The sequence below is a fragment of the Coptis chinensis genome, chromosome 5 (genome assembly GCF_015680905.1).
Source record: "Coptis chinensis isolate HL-2020 chromosome 5, ASM1568090v1, whole genome shotgun sequence".
Taxonomy (NCBI): Eukaryota; Viridiplantae; Streptophyta; class Magnoliopsida; order Ranunculales; family Ranunculaceae; genus Coptis; species Coptis chinensis.
The window spans coordinates 15,713,033-15,721,757 of record NC_141460.1 but is presented as its reverse complement, the minus strand read 5'-3'; the positions used below and the strand labels follow the sequence as shown (position 1 = coordinate 15,721,757).

The 8,725-nt window shown below is 37.0% G+C and overlaps 1 pseudogene; it reads left to right on the top strand.

Annotated features, from left to right (window-relative positions):
- The first annotated feature begins 2,185 nt into the window (after positions 1–2,185).
- LOC147496861 (small nucleolar RNA R71) lies at positions 2,186–2,279 on the top strand (annotated as a pseudogene).
- The last annotated feature ends 6,446 nt before the right edge of the window (positions 2,280–8,725 follow it).

Here is an 8,725-nt window from a genome sequence, read left to right as displayed (position 1 = left end):
AGTGCAAACTCGGGATTCCTTTGAAAGAGTGGAAGGAGGGGAATCGAGGTGGATGTTGTGCAAAGTAGTTCTTGATAGGGTGATTCATCACCGCCAAGAAACTCATCGAATTGCTCATCTAGATTGGTCATATCCTCGTTACTATGATAGTCCTCTATATCTTTGAGAAAGTCATCTATCTCCTCCTCATCCGTAATATGTGTATCGACTAGTGTAGGGATGGAAATATTGGAGTCTGATCTTCCAAAGGAAAGAAATTTGGGCATATGATTATCAGGGAACATGTTGTTGAAATAATCTCGAAAACGCCTCGATCATGCTAACCTCTCCATCCATGTATCTAATCGGGTAACTGTATCTTTGTTTTAAAAACATTGACTTCAACAGCAAGATGGCCAAAAGACATAGACATTGAACCATCGCGGCAATTAATGAGCGCATTGGCAGTTGCCAGAAAAGGTCGCCCTAAAATGATCGGGACAGAGTCGTTAATCCACTTACGTGGTCGAGGATGACAAAATCAGCCGGATAGTAAAAATCCTGAATTTTTACCGAACATTTTCGGCGACACCCTTAGGATACTTAATAGACCGATCAGCTAATTGCAACGTCATTCTAGTGGTTTGCATCTCGTCTAGACCTATTTGTCTATACAAATAAAACGGGAGTAAATTGACACTAGCTCCCAAGTCTAATAACGCGGTCGTCGTATAAGAATCTCCTAAGGTGCATTGTACAGTAGGACGACCAGGGTCCTTGTACTTAATAATTCCATTATGTTCAGATAGAGTTGGGAATTGTTCTGTTAAAAAGGCGTCTTTTGGTATATTGGTCTTACGCCTAGTAGTACACAATTCCTTAAGAAACTTAGCATGGTGTGGTAGCTTTTTATAGCTTCGAGGAAGAGAAGGTTTATAGTTAGATTCTTGAAAACATCCCTAATCTCCTCGTAATTTGTATCCCTAGTTAACATGACTAATTTTTGTGGAAACGGTGGTTTCTGTCTATATTTAGTAATGGTATTACCTGGGTGTTTAACCGTGGCTTCCTGTTTCTTAGGTTGTGTTGGAACTGGTACCTCTACAGTGGTAGGCTCTTCAGTTTCTATTTCGGTATCTAGTAATATAGCGGTGTAGGGGTTATCGGGTGGGGTAACTATAGGCATAGTTACTTTGTTATCAACCATTCTCGCCGAATCGGAGGGTGGTGATGGCCTTTAGCTCACCTACATTTTCATACTCATTACTAGTATTATCGGTTACCTCAAAGGTCAGATATTTGTTGTTTTAGGATTAGGTATTTAGTTACACGGAAACACACCTTTGGGTTGGGCTTTATCTTGAGCCAACCGTTTGGTTAAATTATTAACGGATTGTAGAAGCCGCTATTGGTTAGATTGAGTCATGGTTTGGAAAAAATTTGGCTCACTTGTATGAAGGTGTCAAGACGATCCGGTTGTGTGGGTGTAGTAGTCACGGGTGGTGTGATCGAACTATTTCACGAATTATTTATGGGTGGATTTTGATAGTTATTATTTACTGGAACGATACCTCTATTAGCATTATAATTATTATAATTACCTTGACTTTGTGCTTGACCTTGTCGAGTTTGCGCTTGGTTGTTATAATTATTAAAATTACCCTGTCCTTGTCGTAGTGGGGCTTGGTTAAAGCTATGCGTAGGCCTAACATATTGATTATTGTACCCTTGGGGTGTGACGTTTTGGTTATTTCTCCAACCGAAGTTGGGATTTTGTCTCCAAGGGGCGTTAGGTTCACTATTAATGGAACAAGCCTGTTCATAGGCTATAGGACAGTGTGAGTCGGGATGCTCGGGGCTCCAACAGAAACTACATGGATTTGAATTTACATTCATGACGGGATTGGCTTTTGTTGTACGTAAATGGCCTCTACTTTTTGTGAGGGATTCAATTAGAGTTTTAAGCTCAGGATCTGATTTAACCTCAAACATACTGGTAGCCTTAACTGTTGAAGAAGAACTAGCGGAGCGGGAGTAATCGTCACTACCCCCCCAGTTGTTATTTCGCTTAGTTTGGTCCTCTAAAAATTTATAAGCCTCCGAAGCTCCTTTGCTTAAGAAACTACCCCCATTCATTATGTCAAGGACTTCTTTATGGTGGTGTAGAAGTCCTTTGAAAAAGGCATGAACTAACGTGTCTTTCGCTAAGTTATGATGTGGACACTCTATAAGGAGATCGGTGAAACGATTCCAAGCCTCTGAAAATGTTTCATGAGGATTTTGTCGAAAGAAATGAATCTTGGAAAGCATCTCATCCGTCTTTAGGGGTGGGTAAAAATGTTCCATAAACAGCTGAACAAGTTTAGCCCACGAGTCCACAGAATTAGGCGTTTGGGCAGTTAACCAAGACGCCGCCTTATCGGCTAAGGTGAAAGGGAGTTGATAGGACTTGTTCAATCCTACGCATGTGCTGATAAGGTTTTTCATGGTCTAATCCATGAAAAACGGGTAACAAATTAAAATATTTGGGGATTCGAAATCCCCACTGGTCTATAGAACGATGCAAGATTTGGGGCTATCGCTCAAGGCTTTGTAGAAGTCAGAGAGAGGCCTCTCTTCTTCGTCGGGCATTGTGTCAGGTGATGTGTGTGAAATAGTAGCTAGAGGTGTAGTGGGTGGTATACTAGATAGACTTGTTTGTTGATGTTGTTGTGTAATTACGTTCGGTGTTTTTGTTCGGCCAGACCTTAATCTCATACAAGGCTAAGTGTAATTTTTACCCGAAATTTTTCAACTCTGAAATGGACAACCACAGTATGAATCAAACAAGGGTGGGTGGGTGAAATGGGACTTTAAGAACAGTACTAACACTACGAAAACAATACGAAAGTGAAACTAAGATGGCAGCGGCGCCATTTGATAAAACATAAAATGAATAGTCTTACCTACGAAATAAAGCGATGAACTCTAAACGCAACTAAAACTAAACTTAATCTTAAATGTCTATATTATCAAAGATTCTACTCTCAAGTCTATGAGATATAGTGGAGTAGAGTGATTCGTTCCACTCTTAGTCCTTCCGCATGCTATGTTCTCAAGTGTAAGTACTCTAAACTTAAAGTCTAATGAGAGATTTACTTAAAAAGGCAACTAGACTCACGATGTAACTACCCACGAAATGCAACTAGTCGACGATGGGAATAACTAAGGGAATGCTACGTTGATTCGATGATAAGGAGTTAGAGGGGGATTGATTCCACCTTAACTCGACTTAATCCTATTAACGACGAATCGTCGTAATCCGAATTGAACTGCTTCACAGAACAATTGGTTCTTCCTAATCCCTAATTACACATGGCATTCCTACCAATTCATAACTAGCATGTGAACGATTAAACCCATTCTCATGGTGAACTAATCGTTTCTAGAGTGGAAGGGAAATTACAACGAATCTACGATATTCGGAATCAAGCTTTCATCAAGGCTTCTCAACCCTCTCTAATGGAGGTTTAGCCGAGAATCATTACGCAATCATTTCCGATTACATTTAAACTAAACATGATATAAAGAATCGAAATTTACTTAATTAAACAATAATGAAATCTAATTTAATGACTCAAATTAAATAAGGACAGGAATTGAAATTAGATCTAGAAATGGAAATGACAAAATCAAAATTGATAAAAATACTACTTTATTGATCTAATCAAAATGAATAACAAGATTCAAAGGTTTAATCTAATACAATAATTGAAATGGAACTAAACTTAATTAATCTACATGAAAAACTAGATCTAGAAGCTATTTTAATGACTACTTTCTATTCTAAGCTACCTTTTTTTTCTAACCTAAAAATCTACTATTCTTTACTAAAAGATCTACCAATAACAAAGAGCTAAACTTTTGTTTTTATACATTCAGATCCAAAAATCGTGCATGGGCTTGGAGCCATGTTTTGGGCCAGAGAATCAGGCCCAAAACCCAATTCTTTCAGTCCAAAAAGGCAACTTCAGCTGCAGTTGGCTTCAACAGACTTTTCGTCCACTTCTGCTCCTCTGATTGGATCAAGGCTTAGACCATTGGAAAGCTCTTTCCGAGCCGGTCGTTTTGACATAAGGTAGGCCCCATTCCGAGGTTTGAGTCCAAAGATATGGCCTTCGAAGTTCTGTACGACTTTGTGTGTCAAGCCACCCGCTTTCAAGGTCGACTTTTCAGCTTTTGACCGGGCTTTTGGAAAGGCTTTGTCTTCTAGAAACTTGGCCTTTAATCACGGAACTCCTTAGTAACCGACCTTTGCTCCTTTATCTTGCTAAAGTGGCACATTTCTGCATATAATGGACTTTGAAGCCTGAAATGTATAAAAACACGTAATCAGTGTTAACTCTTAATTATTACTCACATAATTGGTCTAAAAGTATGACTGTTAAAGGGTTAAAACTACGGTTTTGGGCTCTTATCAACTACGATATGGGATATTATTTTGCTGATGGTATTTACCTAAAATAGGGCACATTTGTTCAAGCCATTCGTTAATTATCCAAGAAATAAGCATGAAAAGATCTTTACTCAACGTCAAGAAGCTACAAGAAAGGATGTTGAAAGGACATTTGGAGTTTTGCAGGCACGATGGCATATTGTTAAGGCTTCTACACGATGGCATATTGTTGTTGTTCTTGGAGACATAATGAAGGCATGCATTATAATGCATAATATAATTGTTGAGAATGAACATGAAAGTGGAGTTTGGAATTGGAAAGGTCAGAGGAAAAAAACAATACCTGCGCTCTTTCGGGAAGAGGATGGTTTTCATTTTGTCTATCAAATGATTGAAGCTAGAAATAAGATCAGAAATGAAGTTACACATACTAATCTTCAAAAGGACTTAGTTGAGCATGTTTTTAATTGGACTGGCATTGAAGAAACAGCAGATCCGGTACCAATTTATGATCCAGGGGAGGGAGAAGGAGGCAAAATTAAAATGGAAATGAAAATGTATTTCATATGTATATCCTATGTATTTCCTAACGTGAACTATAAAGTTCCAAAGTATTTCCTATGTATTTCCTAACGTGAACTATGAAGTTCCAAAGTATTTCCTATGTATTTCCTAACGTGAACTATGAAGTTCCAAATTTCTTAATGTATTTCCTATGTATTTCCTGATGTATTTCCTGATGTATTTCCTATGTAATTCCAATAAGTTCTTATGTGTTTAATGAGTTGTGTTTTAATGAACTATATTACATTGTATTTTAATTTTATTGGTAATTATATTTCTATGAAAATAATTATATTGGAAAGAATATACATAGTGCATTAATTAAAAAAAAAATAGTGAAATAAAAATATATAGTTCATTAATTATAAATACAATGAAATTAATATACATAGTGCATTAATTAAAAAGACAGTGATATTAAAATACATAGTGCATTAATTAAAATATATAATACTTTAATTAAAATAAAATACTAGATATTACATAAGCTTAGTTAGAGCTAGAACCACCTCTAGCCCTTGCCCATTCATCATGTATTTCAGCTTGTTGTTGCTCGATTATAAAAGCGGTATCGGGATGGAGGACACTTGTATTGGTCGCTAAAATCTTAGCTTCATATTGCATCTTTTGAAGCCGATTTTTTCCAGTTGAACTTGATTTTTTTCCATTTGAATCTGATTTTTTTCTTCTCTTGCCATCACAGTTCTTTGACCATATGCAAGTTCCTTTCCCAAAGTTCTAAGCATTTTTGTGTTTCATTTGCATCATTTACAAATGTATCCTCTAAACGTGTAAAGTAACCCTCCAACATATTAACTGATTTTTCTTGGTTCCTCTTGGACTTGGCTTTCTTCGATCCAAGAGGACGCTCCATTTCTTGAGAACCTTCCAATTCAACTCCACCAACACTTGGTGAATTAGAAGTTGAATCTTCATCATCATTTTTGCGACCTTTTCCCTTTGTGGGGCGGCTTGACCTTGCCTCAAAAACGTTACTCCACTTTGGATTATCCTTGAGTATAATGTAACAATGATCAAGTGAAAAAGCCATTTTTTCTTGTAGTTGGTACGCCATCCTTGCCTCGGACAACTAAAAAATAAAATGGTGGTAATTAGACTAAAATAATCACTAAGACTAAGATAATTAAACTAAAATAATAATTAGACTAAGATAATAATTAGACTAAGACTAAAATGGAAATAATAAATACACTAAGATAATTAAACTAAGATGGAAATAATTAGACTAAGACTAAGGTAATCAATAAATTCAAAATTGACAAAGTTGTAATTACTCGGCTTTGTATTGTTGTACCACTTGCATGTTGATCCTCCACCGCATTCACAATTGCAACAAACTTATTCATCATTTTTGAAATATATTTCCATCTACTGCTAATTGAATCGGAAGACCTATCCAACCCACGTGCTTGATTGAACTCGTTTGTTACACGATTCCAAAATCTTTTTGTATTTTGGAAAGCACCAACAATGGAGTCTTCACTAATTTTTATCCAAGCAAGACATAGAGCTTGATATTCGGACATGCTAAAGTGAGTTTTTGCTTTTGCTTGAGTGCTACCACTTGCTTGAGATGCTTGAGATGATGCCATTTGATATTTTGTTTTTTTAAAGAACTGATTTTAAAGAAGAAGAAATATGATATATGATTGTTAGAAGTGTGAGTTGAAATGAAACAAATATTGTATATATACCAAAGTTTTTAATTTTGACCGTTTTTTACCATTCTGACTTTCTGACCGTTGGTGAACTAGCCGTTAGGACTCCGGACGGGATGGTTGATTTAGTCTGGAAAAAAAGAAATATAGCAAGACAGGATGTTGGATTCCATATGGTGAGTTTTGTAATCCAGACGGAATCTAAGATCCCGTCCAAAGTTAACAAGTCAGCCACTATCTCGGTAGAAGGTTTCACCTTGAAATTAATTGGGGAAAATAGTCACCAGTTATTCACCACTGCATTGCACACCCATTTTTCCCAAAAATTGGTGACTATAGTCACAAACCCCTCATAATCCCCTGCATTGCAAATGCTCTAATATAATAAAGTTTATACTCAACTCATTTAGATAATAAATAGTATATATCATGAGTTATAGACATTGTTTCTCAAGAAAACATTGTTCTTCTACACTCCAAAACAACAACAAGGGTTTGACAGTCTGACAATATTGTCACTTTATTGATTTGCAACCTATGCTAACCGCTATGCTAATTTTAATCCTTCAAGGATATATAGCTCTGGCTTCAGCCTCTTCTGCTTCCCCAGATCTAACTTTGTCATGTCATGCACCAATGCATACTACACCGACAAAGTTCCATATAGCAAAACCAAGGCCTGCTTCGGTGCAATTGTCCACCCAAGATGCATCTGTAGATATATAAGACCAATCTGAGCCTATGTTGGGCTAATTGGTACTCCTGATGAGTGGTTGGTTGTTCTTGGTGATGTAAGTAATTGCCCTGAAAAGGATAGCGATGATAGGAGTTTGTTTATTGTTGAAGGTGAGATCATTCCGATCGACATGTCTATGATATCATACTTATTATTGTGTCAATTGATAAGACTACTCAAGACGGAGGTGAAATTATCACTTGGATTCCAATTTTCAGTTCTTAGGCCAAGACCAGAATCGTACCAGATGCGCTTGAGCATAGTACAATGGAAGAGAGCATGGGATCGGAGGTTAACTCCACCTGGTTATTATATCCCGGACAGGTAGATGATTGGACTATGTTTCGGTAACTCAAATTTTTCTTTGTCGGAAGGCATTTTTTATTACTTTCCATAAGAAGAGCTTTACCCGTTAAGTAGTATCGAGGTGCCAGATGTAATTCCAAAAAAAATGTGAATTTTCTTAGTAATCACTACTAAGATACTTGTACACTGACTTAACTGTGAGTTCATCATTCTTCTCTCCTAATCATCTGATAGTGTCGTTATGAACAATCTAACTGAGTGAGATCTTAAGAATTTGGTCTACCACTGTGGAGACGAATAACTAGTTTATAATATCCAAGTTCCATATCATGTTTATGAGATCAATAAGATCAGATACAAACTTAAACTGGTTTGGCCTGCGTGGTGGCCCAAAAGGCTTATGGTCACATATGGTAGGGATCTACAGATCCTACCAAATGTCAATGTTTGCACCATTACCAATATGCCAAACAAGTTTGGCAGGATTTCATTGCGAGCTTTTATAATGCCTTTCCAAATTTTGCAGGAATGAGCGAGCTTTTTGCTATGAGAATGAGTATTCTAGGAGAATACTTTTTATAAGGCTAGATGCCCAATTCTTTTCAGGTTCTTTAAATAATCTCCATAAAAGCTTAGCCAGTAAATTTGTGTTGTGGTTTGAGGCAAGTCTGATGCCTAGCCCACCTTGCGATTTGGGTTGACAAACTTTGTTCTAGCAGATGAAATGAGTTTTGTTTGCATTGTTCTTGTTCTGTGCCCAAAAGAAATTTGCCTTCATTGAGTCAAATTTGGAACATGTGGTAGTCGGTACATCAAATATTGACATAAGATAGGACGGTATGGCTAAAGTAACTGATATGATGAGAGTGACTTTTCCTACCTATGAGAGAATCTTAGCTCTCCAGCCTTCCATCCTTTGAAAAACTTGAGTAGTGACCTCATTGAAGTATTATATACTTCGTCAGCTTAATACCAAGGGTGATCCCATGTACTTGTCCGAAGTAATGTTTTTGCTAATCTTAAGAA